This window comes from Heterocephalus glaber, unplaced genomic scaffold, assembly GCF_053883595.1.
Source record: "Heterocephalus glaber isolate CG9 unplaced genomic scaffold, H.glaber_assembly_v1.0 deba00001497, whole genome shotgun sequence".
NCBI classification, from domain to species: Eukaryota; Metazoa; Chordata; class Mammalia; order Rodentia; family Bathyergidae; genus Heterocephalus; species Heterocephalus glaber.
Window position 1 is genome coordinate 35,629,999 of NW_028258320.1, and position 23,051 is coordinate 35,653,049.

General features: G+C 36.0%; 1 protein-coding gene across 2 annotated transcripts in view; it reads right to left on the reverse strand.

The window, feature by feature from the left end:
- Positions 1–23,051, reverse strand: part of Prkg1 (protein kinase cGMP-dependent 1) — a 1,307,364-nt gene that overhangs the window by 1,175,409 nt on the left and 108,904 nt on the right. The window lies entirely within an intron of this gene.

Sequence of the window (23,051 nt, forward strand, 5' to 3'; positions counted from 1 at the left end):
ACCTTGCTGTAACCACTATAAAAACCCCTGCTGATTTGGAGTCGGGGCTCTCAATCTTGACCCGCTGCGGCGGTGACCGTTGGGAGTCCGTGCTCGAGCCTGAATAAACGACCCTCGTGTGTTTACATCGGAATCGGCTCCTTGGTGGTCTTTGGGGACCTCGAAATCTGGGCACAACACTATAACCCTGATTTACAAAAATCTGACACATATAAATCTTTCTGGGAAAGTGTGAAATCTGTAAAGTGCTCAGGCAGAAAGCAAGGCAATTTACTTTGACTGGGATGCATTTCCTAGAGTAACTTACTGCTCCAATACAAGAGTTTGGCTAAAAACAGCAAAAGCCGAGCACGATGGTTAACTGCTATCAAAGAATTCCCATGAAGTTGCACTGAAAATAAGTGAAATTGCAGTTAACTATAAGGTTTCCTCAGTGAATAAGGCAGAAGTGAGATCGGGGCTATTAATTTTAAATGAAATTGCTTATTTTACTCCTGAAGGCAACTAAGGAAACAGGGAATTGCAATATACTCTAGCTGTGCCCAAGTAAAATAAAGCCCCTGTTTCAAACCTAAGAAAGTATGCATTACCAGCACTTAGGTATTTGATTACAAAAACAGAGTCAAACCATTTGATCAAAACATCTTTGTGAGTCCATATAAGAAACAGAAACTATGAGAAAATTGCCTTTCTGCAATTACCATGACCTCTAAGAACAATAATTTAGAACTATCTAGAAATTAAATGTTTACATGAAAAATAAGAAAGTATATAGCTTGGTATAAAAGACCTGAGTTCTGCGCTTGCCCTCTACCAGTGTTACTACTGTAGAGCATAAGCTCTTGGAATCTCTTTGTCATTAACTGTGTAATGAAGAGTGTGAACTTAGCAATCATTATGGACTTTCTAGCTCTAATATATGATTCTAAGAGACAGTGCTGTGTAGTGAAAAGTTAAGAGCTATAGATTCAACAAGACCTGGGTTCAAATTCAGATTTTATTTGTATATACCAATGTGATTTAGATCAAGTTATTTAATATCCTTGAGCTTCAAGGACCACAAATGTTAATTGTGGGTGAATATAGTTCTTAAATACAAAAAATCTAAAATATAAACATTAGTTCCACTTGTAGATTACACAGATACATAAACTCATATATAAATTCATAATCAAAACTAGAATTTTGTAAGTTTGCAGAAAGTAAGCTTGGTCATATAACCAACCTGAATTGATGACAGATCTTTCTAAAGCTCATATCTATTCCATATGTACAGTTCATGCCACTCATCAAAAATCTGCAAAAATATCTGGATTCCAAATTACACTGAATCTAAAGTTTTCTGTAAACCTATATTATATTACAGATTTTAATTGTTCAGCATGCATTTCAATATTTGGAATTCCTATTATTTGTAGCTTCTAACTGAACATTATTCATTCAATATATAAATTGTACAAAACTCCAAACATAGAGAGCACTTATATTCTATTTTGTTTTCTAGTTACTTATATCAAAGTTTAACACTCTGTTTCATTTATTATGATCAGACTCAATGCAAAGAATTGTGAGAAGCTGAAACCCATGAGAATAATGAGAGGGAAAGGAGTAGGAAGAAAAATTATTATGTGAATGTGTTCTCTGCCCCAGATACTATGCTAGTCTCTTTACATGTGTATTTCTAACATAACAGTGAGATACAAGCCCTGTCACCTAGTACCTTACAGTTTAGATCAGGACAGATAAACATCTCTCCTTATCCACCACACTCCTACCATGTACCTACCGTTCCTACCACTGTCCTAGGGCCTGGGGCATAAATGAACACAGGTGAGTTTACATGGAACTACCTGGCCAGACAAAACCCAGGAAGCAAATTACATCAAGGAATGAAGTGCTATGAAAAAACCAAGTCAGGGTGATCCTATAAAGAATGAATAGGCAAAGAATGTCACTACATATTAGTTAAGGGAACAATTCAGCTAGAAGAGATACAACAATTATAAATATATACACACCAAATACCTGTGCTCTCAACTTCATGAAACAAACACTACTGGACTTAAAAGTTCAAATAAACACAAACACAGTCATAGTGGGGAACCACAACACCTCAGTTTCACAAATAGACTGAACAAAAAATCAACAAAGAAATATCAAAGCTGAACCACACCTTCAAACAAATGGATTCGATAGCTATCTAGAGTGTTCTATTTATTCTACTACAACAGAATACACATTCTTTGCAGCAGCACATGGAATTTCTCTAAAATAAACCATAGACTAGCCCACAAAGCCTGCTTAAATAAATACAAAAGAATTAAAAATTTCCCATGAATTCTATCAGATCAAAAGCACAGATACTACAAATCAATCACAAAATAAATCTCGGAAATTTCACAAACACTCTGGAATTAAGTAATACACTCTTGAGTAGTCAATGACTCACAGAAAAATCAAAGAAGAAATTAAACATTACACTAGTACAACATAACAGAGCCTGTGGAATTAAACAATAACACTAGTACAACATACCAGATCCTATGGAACACAATGAAAGCAGTTCTAAGAAGGAAGCTTATTGCTGTAAATGCTCACATTAGAAAAACAGAGTGAGCCCAAATAAGTAACTTAATGATGTGTCTTGAGGTACTAGAAATATAGGAACAGTCCAATCCCAGTCCTAGTACATGGAAGGAAATCATAAAACTCAAAGCAGAAATGAATGAAATAAGGACCACAAAAATACAAAAAAATCAATGAATAGAAGAGCTCATTCTTTGAAAGAATAAACAAAATAGACAAAGCCTTAACAAAACTTACCAAACTTACCCAAAACAATGTAATTAGAAATGAAAAAGGTGTAATCACAGCAGACACCATGGAAATGTGGAAGAGCATTAGTAATTACTATGAAAGATTGTACTCCAGCACATCAGAGAATCTAGAAGAAATGGATAGATTTCTAGACAGATATGAATTACCAAAACTGGAAAAAAAGAAGATATAAAAACTCTGAATAAGCCAATAACAGGCAATGAAATTGAGAGAATGATTTAAAAAAAAAAAAACCCTACCAGCTAAGAAAACCCTAGGACCTGATGGATCCATCACTGAATTCTACCAGAACTTCAGGGAGGATGTAATGCTAATATTTTTCAAACTTTTTAATGAAATTGAAAGGGAAGGAGTGCTTCTAAACTCATTTTTGGAAGCTAGTATTTCCCTGATTCCAAAACCAGAAAAGGAACCAACTAAAAAGTACAAATGTATGTCATGTCTTCAATGCACATAGACACAAACATCTTCAACAAGGTAATGGAAAAAGAATGTAACAAATCAAAAATATCATACAGCAGGATCAAATAGGCGTCATCCAGGGGATAAAACGATGGTTCAAAATGCATAAGTTAATAAAAGTAATGCACCATATAAACAAAAGCACAAACAAAAATCATACAGTCATCTCAACCGATGAAGAAAAAGCCTTTGACAAAATCCAACATCCATTCATGGTAAAAATCCTGAAGAAAAGAGGTGTAGAAGGACTTCATTTCAACTTGATAAAAGCCACTGATGACAAACTAATGGCCAACATCATTTAAATTTAAAAGAGCTGAAAGTTTTTCCTCTAAAGTCAGGAATAAAACAAGGATATCTACTATCACCACACCTATTCCATATAATACTCGAAAGTTTAGCTAGACTAATCAGACAAGATAAAGAAACGAAATGGGTACCCATAGGAAAGGAAGAAGTTAAATTATCATTATTTGCAGATAACATGATCCCTTACATTGAAGACTCAAAAAATTCCACCAAAAGACTCCTAAAATTACAACCTAATTGAAGAATGTACTAGGATACAAAATCAAATCACAAAAATCAATAGCATTCCTGTATACCAATACTGAACTCACTGGAAAAGAAATTAGGAAAACAATACCATTCACCATTAGCATCAAGAAAAATTAAATATTTAGAAATTAACCTAACTATGGAAGTGAAAGTTCTCTATGATAAAAACTACAGTATTCCAAAAAAGGAGGTTGAAGAGGACAACAGAAAATGGAAAAGTAGCTCCTGTTCCTGGGTAGGTAGAAACAATATTGTCAAAATGGCCATACTACCAAACCTGACTCATATTTAATGTGATCTCAACCAAAATACAAACAGCATTTCTTACAGAACTCATAAAAATACATACTAAGATGTATATGGAACCAGAAGTGACCCAAAATAGCAAAAGCAATCCTTGGCAACAAGAGAAAAACAGGAGGCCCTACAATCCCAAATGTCAGGCTATATTGCAAAGCTACAGTGATAGAAACAGGATGATACAGGCACAAAATCAGACATGTAGATCAAGGGAACCAAATACAATACGCAGGAACAACATTAAGTCCTCTGATCTTTGACAAAGGGGCCAAAAACTTATCCTGGATAAAAGATAGCCTCTTTAAGAAATGGTGCTGGAAAAACTATCTACACACATACAGAAGATTGAATCTAGACTTGTATCTATCACCATGCATCAAAATAAAATCAAAATGGATCAAACACCTAGATATTAAAACAGAAATACAATCTGGTGGGAGATTAGATAGATAAAATCCTTAAAGACATAGGCACAGGTAAGACTTTCTGAATAGAAACTCAGCTGCACAAGAAATAAAATCATGGGCCAGGGATTTAGCTCAGTGGTTTTGCCACCTGCTGCGCAAGCGCAAGGACCCGAGTTCGATCCCCGGTACCAAAAAGAAAAAAAAAGAAAGAAAGAAAGAAAATCAAGAACCAACAAATGGAATTATATCAAATTAAAAAGCTTCTGTACAACAAAGGAAACAACAAAGAGAATGAAGAGAAAAACTTCAGAATGGGAAAAAATTTTTTCCACTTCTCTGATGAAGGACTAATATCGAGAATACATAAGGAACTCCAAAAAACCAGACCCTCCCCAAAATAAAAGACCCAATCAAAAAATGGACAACTGAAATGAACAGACACTTCTTTGAAGTATAAATAGATAATAAATATTTTTTAATGTTCAACATCTTTGGCCATTAGAGAAATTCAAATTAAAATAACACTGAAATTTTGTTTTACTCCAGTAAGAATGGCTACTATCAAGAAATCAATCTTCTACAGTACAAATCAATCTTTTACAAGTACAGTCTGCCACATTTAGATTTGCCATTCTACAAGTTGTCAAACTTTAGAGTAGAACACAATCACCTACAGGGATTGTTAGAATACTGCTGGCTGGACCTTCTCCTATGGTTTCTGCTTCAGTGAGTTTGGGGTCATATCTGAGAATCTGTTTTCCTAACAAATTCCTAGGCAATGTGACACTGCCACCAGAGCCCAACACTGACAACGCATTATCTCTGAATCTGTTATGTTCTGTGCACTATATATTTGCATGGGATTCTACTAATAAAACAACTAGAAAAAGTATCATCAACCTAACAAAGAGTTTTTGTGTATTTTAGAAAATCTTATCACATGTATTTTTCTGAAATGCTCTCTAAATCCTTTATATGTGTATCTTTAATAATTTTACTTCTTAATTGCTATGTGCTTATATATTTATCAAAACTAGGTCCTACATAACAAACATCAAATAAGAAAATCCAAATTTGGCCAGTAGAATTTATAAATTCCAACCACTTATGTGACTGAAGCTGAGATCTACAGTTTGCTAAAAATACATGAAACAGTTTATTATCTCTGAAATTCCTTTTGTCAATTCCCAGTTAATACTCAAAGTAAGATTACTCTTCATTCCCTCCAACTGAAACTTCATTCTTGATACCTGCACAATAAGAAAGAGAGCTAACAATGCCACCTCGTTTCACTGCTGAATAAGCAACAGAGTTGGCAGCTTCCCCAATTGGCTTGTAACTCAGAAGTCTTTGCACCATGCAGGATTGACTGGCATCAAGGTAAAGGCTTCTGGGGAACACAGCCAGCCAGGTAGCAAGCCAGGGTCTTTAGAGAAGCAGAGTCAGCTGCAGCCACCAAAATCAGAGGCATCTCCCACTGGGGTCAGGACCATCTGCATTAGAGACCAATGTAGTCATCTTCATCTGCTTTCAGCCCACTGGCATAAGAGCCCATTAGAATTTGTCCTTTAAAATAGTTTACACTTTAAACAGAATTTTAATCGAAACCTTCTACTTTATTCATGAAATCACCACTTCTGGCACATCTAAAGACCCAAAATTTCTCCTTTCCTCTCAAATTTTGTCAAGCTCTTTTGGCTTACATTTCTCTCATATGTTTGTCCATTTGTTCATTAATTCAAACCCCTCTTCTGTCCTTGCCTCTCTCGTTTCTCAGAGAGCTCCCTGATAATTCTACATTCACCTCAGGGATGTTTGGTTATCTTTTTTAACTTGTTGACTTTCTCTTCTTTTAATACCCCATAGAGAATGTGCACAGGAACCACAAGCCAAGTTGGAGGGCAACATCAAGGATGTATCTTACTGCTGAAGAAAATAGAAGAAAATTAGAGAATGGTAAAAGGTGGAAGTTATACAGTCTGCTTACCAGAGTACCTCCAGATAAATAACTCTTGATATATAGCAGCCTAAAACATACACTTTGTATTCAGGAAACACTGTGTGGTTTAGGTAATTACATAAGCTTTCTGATATTGCTTTATTTTATCTGTAAAATGGAATGGATACTCTTTACCTTTCAGAAATATTATAAAGATTACCCAAAAATGTATCATCACCCTCCAGTAGAGTGCCTGAACACAGTAAATATTCTAGAAAAGGCAAACTGATACTACTGTTGTTACTCTTAATCAAGCCATCACCTCATTAATATATCAGATCTAGTCACAAAACTAAATTCCTGTTTCTGACTTGTTCCAAAAAATAAGAAATAGACTAAATATTTGAACTCTTCTGACACTAGTCAGATTTAATATTTGATGTGAACAAATGCCCTGGGTCCAAATACAACCTTAAGATTCTACAAACTCGTGTCATTTGCAAAATTAAATGCCTATTTAAATGAAATATACAAAAAAATAAAAAATGTATAGAGTAAATTTTATGGTACTCAAATCATATTTCAATGAAGCTGTTAAAAAATAATCTTTCTTACACTACATGACACATTACAAAATGAACTGGTATTGTTATTTTTATTCTAAAGCTTTCTATTATCAGCTCATCATTGTGACTGTCAGGAATTTGTCCAAGATCATTAATGCATTCCTCCACAGGCTAATAGGGCTGTTATCATTGCTTTTACCTACAATCATATTGTTCTTAAAATGACATCTCAAGATGCAGAAGCAAGGTCATTAACAGGAAACATTTATAAGCTAAGATTGTGCTCTACATCTGAGAGCTTCTCAGTCTGGACAGCAAATATTCAAGTTGGAAATGAATGGTTTGCAAACAGAAGTCCATTAGCATTGAATAACTTCTATGCCAACATTTCAGAAAAGTGAAAAGCTACTTTACTCTAAATACTTTTGATGGATTGAAATCAAATCATTGAAATGCTGGATCTTTAAAACCTTATTTTAGGGCAGCAATACCGTAGTTTGTAATGGCTTCATTTGTTAAAACAAAATGTTAAGAACAATATTGCAATTTCATATAATGCATGTGCAAAGAATGTACAATTAAATATTCTTCATATTTAGAGCACAGACATCTTTCCTTTGACTTAATACAACTACTTCATTATAATTTTAATATAATTTAAATACATGGGTTCAAACTTGGCCAATCCAGTCTTCACTGTTCTATAGACCTACAATTGCTTGTTGAATGAAATAAATAGCACAATAATGAAACTTAAATCTTGCCTGTGTTCAATATTTCTTTCCTATGGTTAGTCCATGCAGAAGTCATGTAGGATTCTTACTGTCATTCAATAATTCTCTGAGTCATACCTAGCAAAGCCAAGCTGGGCTGCATTGGGCTCTGCTATAGGACTTTGTTATTACTGACTCAGTCCTTCCATCTCATGCTCTTCAATTTGGTTTAGAAATATTCATAGTCAAAATTGATTTAACAAAATCAGTAAAAATGATGATAGTAATGATAACCTCAATGCAACTGATTACGAAGCTGTGACAATTAATCTGAATTGTATCAACTTGACTGACTTTGGTATCTGCCAAGGAGATTGGTGGGTCATACTTCTAGATGTGTCACCGGGTTATGGAGGAGTGGCCATGTGGTCTATATCTGCTCCTTCACTCTTTCTGCTCTGGCACACTTTGCCTGCTCTGCTTCCTGGCCACCATGAACTAAGCATCTTTGCTCTGATATGCCCTTCCACCATGCTCTTACTGCTTTGGAGCCAGCCAATCACAGATGGAATTCCCTGAATGCATAAGCTAAATTAAACCTCTCCTCCTTTAAATTGTGGGTGTCAGGTATTGTGTCCAAGCAACAAGAAAGCTGACTAAGATTTCCTTATTATTTTTTGGGCATTGTACTGAGGGATTCATAAACATTATCTCTAACTATGGTAATTGTAATAATCATCATCTATAATGAAGAAATGGAATCTCAGATGAACTCCATTGTGAATTGCTGAACTGCAGGACACAGTGGATTCTCATGGCAAAAATATGAATGTATTAAGATGGTTTGGGGTTTGAGTCTGGTGACCTGTTGGATGTACAGTACTGTCCCTTAAGAGCTGTTGAAATTGGGGTTATATTAGTTCATCTAGTTGATCCTTAATTTTCTCATCTACAAAATGGAGATGATCTGTCTTCCTTTATTCACTCAGATATTGTGAGACGTAAATGAAATCATAACCATATTCATTTTCCTAACCAACAAATTTAGGTTCTTATCAAACCTCATTCTTATCATCTACAAAGTCTACATCAGCATTCAGCACATAAGCCTTCTAGAAAACAAACCTCAAACACTCACAGAAGCCTATGATCATGTGAAATAAAGAAGTTTTTGTTATACCAGTGGGTATTTCCAGGTTTCATCCTGAAGACCTAAGACACAATATACAGTGGTACCTCGGTTCACAAACTTAATTCTTTCCATGATTTTGGTCACAAACCAAATTATGTGAGAACTAAACAGTTAGGTTCAATGTTGACCTTATGGGGAAATTTGATTTGGTTCTTGTCCTATTCTGTTTGCGACCACAATCATGGAAAAACCCAAAATACCACTGTACATCAAGATCAATCTTTAAATTTTTCCCATTTTATTCTGGTAAATGATGAGGGAATCACCTGTTCAAAAAGTATTTTATCATTAGTTTGATGGTCTCTACCCTCTTATAATATGAAGATCTATAAAATCTTTGTTTTTCAAAATTAACAAGCTATTATCCTAAGTTTGACAGAATTTTGTTAGAGTTCTGGCTGTGTCTGCAAAAAGAATTAAGAATTTGCATAGATTCTTCTGTGACTCTGTTAACACCATGCTAGTATCCTTTAGCAAGCAATGCTTTTACTTTTCAAGGTTAACCAATTCATTAGTTTTTATGTTGCAGAACTTGATACTAGACATTTATTAGAGCTGGAGGACAAGTATGCTTCCTTGGAAATGTATTTTACAATCACAGATTATTTGAGCTAGAAGGAACTTTTTAATACTTTGTAATCCTAGAGGTTAAAAAGCTGATCTGACTCCAGAGTCCAGGCAGAAAATAACAATAGGGGTGTCTTAGTTTCTTCCTCATTGCTGAGACACAGTACCTGATACCCACAACCTAAAGCAGGAAAGCTTTATTTTATCTCACAGTTTGTAGAGGTTTCAGTCCATACTCATCTGGCTCTAAAGCAGGACAACGTGGAAAAGGGGCATGATAGAGGAGAGCTCCTCCTGGTGTGGAAGACAGAAGGTGCAGATTGTAGGAAGGAGCTGGGGAGGGAGATAAACCCTTCCAGGCCATATTCCCAGGGGCCCATCTTTTCTGACCAGACCTCACCTCCTAACAGCAAGTCACCAAGAATGCTCCAATAATCCAGTCACCTTCCAAAATCCCCACCTATGAGTGTATGAAGTTCTGGGAGGGACGCCTGTATAAACCCTAACAATAAAAATGGGCTAGATGATGACACCATGGAGTAGCAGGGGTTGGGATGAACCCATGGAGCACAGGAAATCCACAAATGTTTGCCAAGGCATTAAAATTCAAAAGTTTGTAAAAACACTTTTCCAGCCAAAAAAAAAAAAAAAATGCCTACAAGTTCTATGAAGCTTAGCAAAATAAATTTCCAATTTCCAAAATTTTAAATTTAAAAGATAAAGTATCTAAGAGGCATGAACAAGAAGAGACTTCATCTTTTCTGTCATTTGACAAAGAATTTGCTCTGTACCAGTCCTGTTTTGGACTCTAAAAATTCAATATGGGTAATAAGACACATTGGCCTTGTATTCCCTGAAATTTGCCATCTTTAATGGGAAGTAGATGTAAACTCAATAATAACAACAAACAATAGAAATTAAAAACTCAGAAGAATAAGATGACAAAGTCAAACACTAAGGACTAGGAGAAACATGACCACCCCAGGTGTGTGGGGCCCAACGCAGGTTGAAATAACCCCAAAAAAGCAAGTCATTGATTTTTAGGTATTTAACAATTTGTGGTGAGAAGAAGAGATATCTATATAGCTTCCAGCATTTACGCAGTAAATATTTGGTAAATGATCAAACAAACTGAAAACAATTGAAAGCTAATTCTTAGAAACTTTTGTTAATTATCATAATAATCCAAAGGTATTGGATAAACTTTCTAATTATACACAATTACAGATGCTACTATTTAGGGGAAAATCAGTACAGAAATGAACACTGGAAAATCCAGGGGCTGTTTCTTTAAAGTGGGAATTTGATTCACCAGGAACAAGCTCTGGTTATTTAAAAATTTTATGTCAAAAAATTATACAAGTACAAGTTGGAGAAAACTTTCTATGTATAAAATAGCAAAAATGCTTGAGGCATGAGTAATTCCATTTGATAACAATTTGAAGCAAGCATACAGTGTTATTGTAAGAGTAACTGCCAAGATACTGCAGTGGCCTAGACTATGAAGGAGGGCACACCTGTGGGCATAGTGGGTATAAGGGGTGTATGTATATAAAAAAGCAACAGAGAGCTATATAAAAGGAACAAAACCACCAAGGGAATGGAAAATAGACTTCTGTGTTTTTTTTTTTAAATGAGCTATTGAACCAAATATTTAATCAATATACATCAATATACAATAGCATACAGAGCATGAAAAGAGTTCCAGAGTCACAAAGATTTGCACTGAAGCACTATTTTATTTTGGACAAAGTTTTTATTTCTCTGTGCCTAATTTTACCCATCTCAAAAAAATGCAATGATAACAGCAGATCGCTGTGGAATTAAGTGAGATAGCTTATATAGTATAGAATAAGAAAAATGGTTTTAATAATTATCTTCATCATTAATAGTTGATTGTTGAATACAAGGTTACAAAGTAACAATGACTGCCCTTAGTTGGCACAGAATTTATCTGAAGTAAGAAATGTATCTGTTGAAAAAAGGAAAACCCAGATTTAAAAAACACCCCAGTTTGAATAAGTTTTGAATATTATATTCTTCCTCTTTGTTATAGGAAGATCTAGAATGTCCCCCAAATGCATCACGTGTTCAGACATGGGGCTTTTTTAAGGTGATTAGATCACAGAGGTTCCATACTCCTGGGTGAACTAATCCACTGATAGGTCCATAGCTGAAAGCACCATTAGCAGGTGAGTCCTGACTGCAAGAGGGAGTTCACAGAGGGCATAACCTGGAAAGGTGTGTCTCCCACCTTGGCTCCCTCTTTCTCCCTCTGCTTCCTGACCATCCTGACTTAAGCAGCTCTTCCTCTGCCCAGGTACTTCTACCATGCCCTCTCTGCCTTGGAATCAGACAACTAAGAACTGAAACCTCTGAAAACTGTGAGCCAAAATAAACCTCTCCTCCTTTAAATTGAGGATGTCAAGTATTTCATCATCCCAGGGACAGGAAAGTGCTAAGACACCCTTAATGATGATAAAGCAATATATTGAACTATTAGTGGGAGTCAAGAAGGAGGGAAAAGAAAATTCTCATCAACGACTGAAAAACACACTAGCAAGAGCTCACCTAGATGTTATTTAATAACCCCTCAGTCCACTTAGCAGAGAATCCCACTCCCACCAAGACAAATGTACACCTGAGTGATTTTCCATTCATCATACTGACAGTACCCCTTAGGAATCCAGAAGATGGAGCACTGCTCTATTCTGACAGATGATTGCATGCTGCAGGCCTTCAGTGGTGAGGACTGTAAAGGTAAAACAAGTCCTGGGAGAGAAAAGGTCACTTGAGAAAAGCAATCCTCTGTAATGTGTTTTAATTTAAACTTTAAAATGGATGTTCGGGCCGGGGATTTAGCTCAGTGGTTTCGCCATCTGCTGTGCAAGTGCAAGGACCTGAGTTTGATCCTCCACACCAAAAAAAAAAAAATATTCTAGCAATGTGTTCACTCAATTTTATTCACCTTTGCACACTTTCCATGGGAATTTTCACCAAAATATTTCAATATTGATTGGTTCTTTCAACTTTTTCATTTCTTCGGGTATAAAAGAGTTAACCTTGATTGCTTAAAATAATCATGATTATATTGTAGATAGAATATAACTTTTGATGGAAAATAGGATACTCATCAAATGCCAGTATTTTCTAAAATATTTTGTATTTATTCATAAATGTTAAGAACACATTTAATGCCTCCAAGTGTCTAAATTCTTCATTTCTGTAAGTTTTTACTTCAACTATTGTTATTTTAAAGTACATGGACTATACTCTTTTAGTAATTGTCTATCAAAAAGAAAATATATTTTTAGCGTAGCTATTTCCCACCAAAAGTAGTCAAAAATCAGAAGAATAAACATGTTAATGTCTAAGTAAAGCAAGCAAAGACTTGGTGAATTCATGAAGCCTGTATAAGGTGGCAAAAAATTAATAAATATGATCCATTCACAGTGAGCTTGTTATTTTATTTATTTTCTATTCTTTTCCATAAGAACTCTTTCAAAGTTACAACCATTCAGTATTATGCCAGTCAGTGAGTGCTACATGAAGAAGGAATCATTTATTTAGTTCTTCTTTGTTTCTTTTTTTCCAACAAGAAAATAGATGTCACTGTGGTAAGTTATGTTAAAACATCTGGAAGGCAGAATCAGGCAAATTATACTTTTATGTCAGATTTTTCTTTTATGATGAGTAACAAAAATCTGAAGTGATATTCTGACAGAATTTCTTGATTAAGGCTACAACCATTTAAAGTCATAGCATAGTTTCTTTCACAATATTTCTAAAGCTTTTCAGATTTGTAAAAGAAACAGTGCTCATACAAATATATGATGGAGTCTAGCATTACATTTATAAAAGCTAGGTATTAGGTGAGTGGTCAGAAACCACAAGTATTCTTTCCTTTTTCACTGTAGCATACACTCCAGGGCAAAAAATTTCCTCTGACAATACAAAACTTAAATGTTCTATTAAATAAAATTCATTTGCTCAGAATAGAGAAGGACTCCAATGAATGGCTCTTTCTGCCAAAAGACTACTCTTACTTATGTAAGTGTCTTTGGGCTTACTTTCCTAAGCGTTGGTATCCAAAGACAGTTCCAAAACAAGAGGGTAGCAATTACATAGAATGAAGATAATGATTCACATAAAGTTTCATGCTCAATCACGCATGCAGTGCGCATTCCAGGGCTTATCCCAATCCACATTTACTTACTTTGCTCCTCCCACTGACATAATGAGTTGCCATCACAGGCTTAGCAAAATGGTACCTGTCACTTTCAGCTGCTTAATATTCTCCTTTGAAGGATACTGTGACATTGTGTCAAACCGTCACAAATCCAACCCACAGTCATCTTCTCATTCTCACCAAAACACAGATGTGTTGCTCAGTCACCAAGGATTTGGGCAAAATGTGTCTTTGAAAAGGGGCAGGGTGGAATTGTGCTTCCTTTTATAGTGTGTTTGCCAGCCACCTGCAGGCACAGTAGAGAATGACTGATCCACCTTCTAGTCCATCTACAACAACCGGCTCCAAAGGGGCAAAACACAGAATTTCTATTTTTCTATTTTGTCAAGACAATCCTTTTTTGTTTCTCTTTAGTCCAGACTTAGAAGCACTGTCAAAACTATAATGTATTGATAAAGCTAGGCCATTAAGATGATATAGAGTATATCCAGAAAAGAAGATATTCTTCTCTCACACTACCTCATTATTGGTCTAAATCTGGTGAAACCTTGATATTACCATAATACAACTGTTTTACAAAACAGCAAAAGTATTTTTGCTTAACTAGGTTATGTTTGTCATCACTAACATAAGAAACAATTGACCAAATTAAACTGACTGACTGAAACTACAATTACTTCATTTATGAAGAAGAAACACATTGCTACTTCTAAAAAGCAGGTATAGTCTAGAAGTAAGAAAATGAAACTGAACATTGGGTCAATCACATTGGGAGATCTGTTTTGGAAATATAACACCAGAAAAATAATTTAAACTATTTATTTATGTTTTTGGCTGGGGCTAAGTTATTCCACCTTCTTTATACAGAAGTTAATGCAATTACATCTGTCTTACAGCAAATCTGGTGTTGTTTAATTTTTATTTATTATCTTTAGATAAGCAAAGGTAATTAACAATGATTTTGGATGCAGGTGAAAGTAGTATGTGTTGGCACTAAATTGTCACTTTGTTCCTCTAATGACTTCCATCCTTTCCTATCTTATAATAAAAAGGGCCCAAAGACAAATATTTTCCCAGATCTTACCACCAATTTTTGCCCACTGTTCTGTTTCTAACTGCTTAACTGTTTATCCATAATAAGTGAACACATGCTTTTGGTCATGTTTCTTTATTGTTGTTAATTCCTCTTATTCCTCCCATTTAGGCCCAATCACCAAATGCACTATTCATAATGAAAGTGTTTACTGTCCTTATGATTAACTTTCCTGTGTAATTAATGTCTCTAAACCTCTGGACAGCTTTATTACATCTACTCTTTTTTAACATGCTGTCAGCTGAATATATTTTCATATTTTAGCAGGAGGGAGACAGACAAGTAAGCTCTTCCTTGCTGACTCTGATTCTATGAATTTGATTTTTTTTACCAGAAAAATATTTGCAATAATATTAGCTATTTCTCTTGCTTATATAAACTGCACTATTGGTTGATTCTCAGCTGAGAAGATAATGATAGAACTACACGTATAGTAAACATTCCTATCAGAGCCCATTAGGAGCTCTTGAGGCATATTTAACAGTGATGTAAGGAGAAAGAGGACAGACTAGAAGGAAACACAGAGCTGGCAACAGAGCAGCATGAAGTCTGACTACAAGGGTTATGCATTCTTATCTCCCTCAAGAGACTTTCTGGAGACACCAACATCCCTTACTGCAGGCATCATCTCAGACCTCTCGTCTGCCAGCAGTGCCCGGATCTGTTCATTCAAACCAAACTGTCAGCAAAGGGGGCTGAGAGGTTGATGTGCTCCTTCTGCTTTCTCTGAAACCTCCCTGGAAAGTACTCCTCAGCCTGAGCTCAAGCTGTTTGCCTTAAAAGGATAAAATATCTGTAGGAGAAAAAAAACTGTAGCTGGCTGCAAAGGCATCACATACCAGAAGGAAAGGCACTACAAGCCCAAGACTGCACTTCCAAGAGGCACTCATCTTTGTTTCACCTCCTTCAACTTCACCTGGCAGAGCAGTAGCCAGGATCCAGGGAAAATCTTCCTGGCTAACGAGACAGCTATCAGTGACAGTGAAAAACAAACTTGGAATGATGGCTGATCCTAATGTGTGTCATATTTGAATGGTGGCCAGCACTTGTGGCTGGCAGAAAAATGGAAACACTCTTGCCCATTGAGAAGAGCTGCTGCCACTTTGTGTGCCCTAGGACTGTATCAGGTAACCCCAGAAAGCTAGTGAAACCAACAGATTCAGATGCTACAGGGATCAAAGAGCTGAGGAGTCCTGGTTCCACTGCACAAGGGGGATTTGGGCTGGTCAAAGATACTAAGGAAGGCACTTCTCCAAAGGATGAGAATGCAAGTAATCTGTAACACTCAAAGTCTGTAACACATGTCCTCTACCCTCTCTGTACATTACAATAACCACAGGAACTAAAATAAACTACATATACCTCCAGTCTGTCCCAAAACACTTGACTCAGAATCTCCAGAGGTGGCACCTACAGCAAACATTTTTTAAACCTTTCTAGGTGGTTCTAATATGCAGCTAGGTTAAGAATTACTAGGCTAGGTAAAATAATGATCATTTACTTGGGAGAAAAAAATAAGACATTAAATAATACACACCTATAATCTGGCAAAAAAAATCCACCTCTACTTTTGTAAGTCCCTCATGTTTAAAAGCTTTAGCCCATGAGACATTCAACTCTTTGGATGGGAAATTTATCCTGATCCTTTTTAAATATCACATACAAACATGCCCCCCCCACGCACACACATACACATATCCTGTCATCTTTCTTTCAAAACAGTTCTCAAATTTTGCTGCACGTTGAAGTTAACTTAGAAATCTTTTTTAAATGACAATGCTTAGCTTACATTACCAGAAATTGTTGTTTTAGTTGATGTAAGGATTCATTTCACCATTGGATAAAGCTCCCAGGTGATTCTAATATACAACTATGTTTGAGAGCCAAAATCCTAATTTCTACTACTTCTCCCAAAGTTCTTCTGCTTCCTATTTAATTATGAGTGAACAGTTATGCCCCTAAGAATGGTTTATACGTTTTGCTTAGATTTTCCTGCAGTAGCCTAATCTTCATACTTGTTTGGAAGGCAGGAGAGCCTAGTGGTTAAGGAGAAAGACTCTGGAGTTCAAAATGAGGTTCAGCCTTTTATTTTGTGACCTCGGGCAAGCTGCTTGCTTCTCTGAGTTTTGGCGTTCTGTTTCTCATGTTATGAAATGGGGATAATCTGGAATCTTCCTCATAGGCCTGTCTGAGTGTTAAAAGACACGATCCAGGTTAAGCAAAGATCAATGCCTTTCAGAGTAAAAGTACTCTGTGACTGTTTGCTATTGATGATAATAAACATTGCCACTCCTGACCCACTAATTCAGAACAGTGATACGCTGATGTATTGCTCTCATTCCGTTGCTGTACAATATGGACTGCACACAGACCACCAAGCCCTCACTGATGTTAAGGGGTATTTCAAAGAGACAATATAAAGCATTCAAAACAAGGATTGATCAAAGGAAAACATCTTCATAATTTTCTGCAATTATCAGAGTCTGGCTTCCCAAGTGGGCCAGCTTTCAATTTACTCCTATGGCTATCTTCCTTCATAAATTACTACCTTACTTGCAAATTCTATTCCAGTCTAGGGCATATTCACTCACCCACAAGCCCATACTTTCCAACTTTATGGCAAATATGGCACAGTTTAAACAATACTCATCTTGTTTTGCCCTTTCCTATTCAACTCCCCCATACACTCTACTCTCCTGCTTTTTTCATAGTAATTGCTATGATTATAAAATTCATGCAGAAACAAGACACTTTAGGGAGTGTACCATTAGTCCTACCTTGTGTTAAACATCTGCTTTGCATAGCTGCAGTTTTTGTCCTATTGTTTATATTTACATGACAGTTCTGGAGGGAGAACATTCCTCTGCTCTTACAAGCAAAATTATGCTTAGAAAGTTCAAACAGGCTGCCTATATTTAATTTCTTAGAAAATAAATTTTAAGGAGATGGCGAGGAACACAGTCATTCCAGAAGATGGTGAGAGGGAATGGAACTGGTGTCATAAGGCTGGGTGTGAGGAAGTGGAGAGGGGCTGTCAAGGAAATGGGTGGCAAACAACACCAGCTCAACAATTCAGATTAAGATTCGAAATGCCACAGATGTGATTGCATAATAAGCTGTTGAGCATGCTGGTAAATGCTGCTTTCAGTATGTGCTTATTTGCCACATTGTCTTGCATTCTCTGGGCTCACAAGGTTCACATCAGAGGGTCTGGAATGCTAGGCCCAGTTCCTTGGGATGGGCAGCAGTACCTATGGTAGAGATGGCACAAAGAGCAGCAGCCTGGTGTTCAAATTGGTTGCTAGGATACCATGGAGACCCTCCATTACTAAGCAGACAGAGGGGAAAAAATGTGTCCATATGCCTTATAACCTGCAAACAGCCACAATAGAAACATTGCCTGTCTTTTACCCTTTTCCTTTAGGAATCCAAACCCAACGTTTTAGAAAAATAATAGTCAGACCTTGGAAATACGGCCTGACAGAAGGGGAAGTCGGTCACTTATATTCCAGGCATTCTCCAGATCTACTCTGTTTAAGTGCTTGACAGTACTTTTATTATAAGCTTTATTTTAGGGGCACATAACTTGACTGTGCTCCAAAACACCTTGACAGAATTTTATCAACCTGATCTTGTACATTTTTAAAAAGGCTTCCACAACTTCAATTTCACTGCATAGGTAGGCTGTAATGTCAAATTAACAATCAAACTTAAACTGAAAACTATTATAATCATATTAGGTCAGAATTCAATTCCTTCACAAAACAGGAAAGTTGAATTTCAAAAACCAACATCAGGTTCAATTCTCATCCATGTTCACTTTGCATAGTATATGAGGAATCAGCAGTGCCAGTCCGTGGCATATAATTAGATTATTTTCAAAAGGAACATTCCATTCTAAAGTGAGTAAAAAGGGGAACTTTGTTTAAGGGTGGCACTTGGCTTCTTTATAGGTTTAAATCATCTGCTGCTTTCTTAAATTAAATAGTCTTCCCAAGTTAGTGTAGTTATGACTATTATTATCAGGAAAAGTTAGTATAGTTATGACTATTATTATAAGGGAAAGTTCCAACCAAATTCAAAGACTGAGAATTTTGCTAGTGGGTAACTACTAGTTCTTAGTATAAAACACACAGATACACACACACCACACACACACACACACACACACACAAACTCAAATTCTGGTTTATTCTAAAAACAAGCAGAAATGGTCTCTAATCTACTTTAAAGTCATAGAAACAGAGATTCTCCTGCCACTGGCTTATACTTGCTTTTTCTCAAGTGCATGTATGGTTCTCTAGTACAACCACCAGTTGCTCCCTGTCCCCAGAGATGCCCTGTTTATTTGTTAATGGGTTGGACTGTATCTCTCTCAAGCCCACTCCTATCCATCTCCCTCTCATCTTATTATCAAGCATATAATCATGCCAATCCTTCAAATACTTATTTTAAAAACTTCCACAAGAGTTCCTGATACCATAAAATGAAACAGATTTTATATATTTAGCGAAACGTCTTAGTTTATCTCCTCTCCAACTTACCTTACTCAATTTTCTAAAGTAATTAATTTATGCATTACTATTCATTCCTGTTAACTCCATGGTGGCAGGATAGATGAATCTCTTACCTCTAACGCCTGACAGTGGTTTGCACATGGCAGACATCTCATGAAAGTATTGAACCGACCCATAGGACACATTTGGAATTTAATTCCTACCTTTGAAGAAATCTGTTTTCATATTATGCCATCTACAATTACACTACAACCCTAAAATTGTCTCAACTTCCTACAGAATTGAACATAGAGCATTTAAGAAGATTCTATTTCTCTTGAGATATATTAGTGACAAAGTTTAGAAATCATATGTTATCTTTTAAACATAATGCTTCTAAAAATAAGAAAATATGTTTCTTCTTTTATCCTCAGCTCTTCCAAAGGACTTCACAATCACAAAGTGAAACAGAACAGAACATGTTATCATCCTCTGAAACAAAGCTACCTCTAGAGTGAAAAAGCAACAGCTTTAGAAAAATCCAACAACACATAACTTTTGATAGAAACTTACATCTATACAGTCCAACTAGAATGACGTAGAATGCTGTGATAGTAAAATGGAAAAGATTTGGGAACAATGACAAAGGTAAATCAAAATATCAGACAGTGAATATTCTAATCTAGCCTAGAGTCCATTTTAAGGACTGAAATGTCAAAAAATAAAATTATTCTTAGAAGTTTATAAGAACTAATGGCCTATCTGATCTCACAGAATGGATCCATGGAGTTTTGTTTGCTTGTTTCATTTTTAAGGGTTTATTTGTTCAATTTATTTAAAAACATATGATTTAGTAGTTTTAGATTCTCAAATAGTTATCTGGCAGCAAATGAGTACAGATTCCAATTTCCTACATCAGTTCTTTGCTTCACATTAATAACCTAAGAAAGGCTTAAGAGTTAAACCTATCAGGTTGTGAAAGAGACCAACAAAAACACTCCTTTCAACTCATAGGTGCAGCAGGAGTGTTCTGGTTCTGTGCTGAAATCTGACAACCTTGTTTCCAATTCTCACCTTAAAGAAAAAATTCCAAACCAAAAATGTTAGAGGGATTAGTTATTAAATTGGTTTACATTTTGTACTGTTTTTGAAATGATCAAAACACCACTAAGAAAAACAGAACTGTTTTAAAAATTATAATCCTCAAAAGGCAACTTCAGTAAGCAAACACTAGACAAACATTTGCATACATCAAATAATTTAACAGAACAGTAGTTGGGCAGTTACTTACACTTAATGGAAAGACAACCAAAATAAAACATTATATAAAGTTAAAATCAATTTGAGTCTATTTGGATGGATTAATTTTAACTTGAACTCACAATATCAATGTGTAATCTAAAGAATGATGACTAAATTTAAGTTTCACTAAACAGTAAATGTAAAGACATAAACACTTGTTGCCAATAAGTCTCTATATAGTCAAGTAATTCAAATGCAACAAATTGAACAGCACAGTAATCATTTTCTTACCGGCAAGTTCTCTTAATTCTATGTCGCGCTACCTTGTACAATTATTTAAATGACATAAGATAATATTCATTTTGCATACAATATGCATCTTTTTTCCCCTAAGAAAGGTACACTCTACCATTCAAGCAATTTTATTCTAGTTTTCTTTATGTAAGTGTGAAAAATGAACAGATGTTTTTCCAAAATTGTTTAGGCTTGGAAGACTTTCTATCATTTTCTTCAATATAATCCTTCTGAATCACAAAAAACATCATGGCAATACCTTAACAACTAAGTTCTTTAAAACACAAGATATTAAATAAATATCAGAACGTATAGAACTTTCAATAGATAAGACATTTATTATAATTGGACATTCTGACTTATTTGCCACAGTAATTTCATTTTCCACCATGGACCTTTTTTAAAAAAAATCTAGTTATTCTGCATGTCAAGTACTAACAGGCTTCTAAAAGTTAACCACATTCTACAGTTCATTCCCTGCTTCCTAGATTCCTTTAGATCCTTTCTGATAACATGTTTAACTGGAGTTATCAGATGGCTTGATCACACTTCATTATAAAACCTATTAAAATGGCTTTTGTATAAAAGCAGAGTTTTCTGTGTGATGCTACAAAGCCCTGCAGATACTAAAATGAGATCCTATACAATGCTTAAAGATGCAAAGAGCTGTCTTTGAGTTATTTTTTTCATTATGCAAAACTTGGCCCAGGAGAGATGGCCATGTACCTCATTAGCTAAAACAGGCAAGCATGTCAGGACTGCAAATTAATTTACCAAAGAAAGTGGCAGTGGATTCAGATCACTCAGGTTTCTAAGGTCTAAGTCTGCTGAACTATCAGGGCAATTTCATAAGGTCAGAATCTTGGAAGTGCTTATTCATATTGTCTCTTCCCCACTCCTTCCCACAATACAAACGTCTGTTGAAGCTAAACCTGCATAAAGAACTGTAAATGTTCCATAGGAACCAATGTGTATAGCTACAACTCTAACTTTTCAAAAGTATAATTAGTACATATCCTGAACCCTCAACCAATAAATACAAATGGAGATCATCAAGTGTCTACTCTTTCTCCTTTTATTAACTCCTTGCTTTTATGAAGTGAAAGGTTCCCAGGGCCCTTGTGTTATTATTATGTAACACGTGTCTTCCAGCCAGTGTGATGTGGTTGAAAGAGTAGAGCAGCAAACTGCTTTGCTTTGTCAATTATGTCATTATTTGTTACCTAAAAATTACCATTCATTTGGAGGCTCTCCTTCATTCTCTGTTAACCTCATATTCCTGTAGCTAACTCTCCATATGGACTCCGAGTTGAGTGTGTTGTGTAACAAGTTTCATTCAATTTCCCCATCCAAGTTATGAAGCCCACTGACATCAGAACTACACTGTTCTCTAAGATGCTAGAATGACCAGAGTGGTTGTATTAGAAACCTCAAGTAAGACAAGCAATGTGTCCAAAGGTAAGTGTGATTATCTCTATGTGTCCCTGCAAACATGCTGCGTCTTGGGAGATGGATCTGCTCATTAGTAATTATATAAAAATTCTCCAAGAAAATAAGCAATATTCTCCCTCAGATGTTATGAAAAATATTTTGAAAAAATCAACAGACTAGGTTTCTATTTATGGATTGTAAATGTCATCCAATTCAGGAAATCAAACATTCTTCCCTTTTATATGCATATTTACTTATTTTTTTACACTTTGATGATGACAGAACATCAGGTCTGAAGGGTGCCAGTGTGAAGCGATAGCATGTAGAGAAATCCAGGAGAGCACAGAAAGTAAGGGTGATATCAGACGCATTTCATTTCAAGTCTGATGAGCCTGCATTTAGGATTTTCCGGCTGGCCAGGTCTGCCAGGGCTTTGGGGAGAAGGGTTTTGGTTCCTCCTTTCACAGACACTCATACAGGGCCGACACACACCCGGGGCACACTCAAACTCCGCGTCCAGTACGTGGCATATGTGAATGTACACGTATATTTTTTAAATACCTTGGCATCTGACAAAAGCAGGAAGGCAACGTATGTGCAGTGCCTCTGGCTCTGAGAAACGTGCACTCCCGGCAAGAAGTGCCCGTGAAAATAAAACATTTTTGAGGATGAGGACAGACATGGCAAGCGGGAGGGGCGGGGGCCGACAGACAAGACAGAGACCCGCAGCTCCCCGCCGCCAGGGTGCCACGCGGACCCGGCGG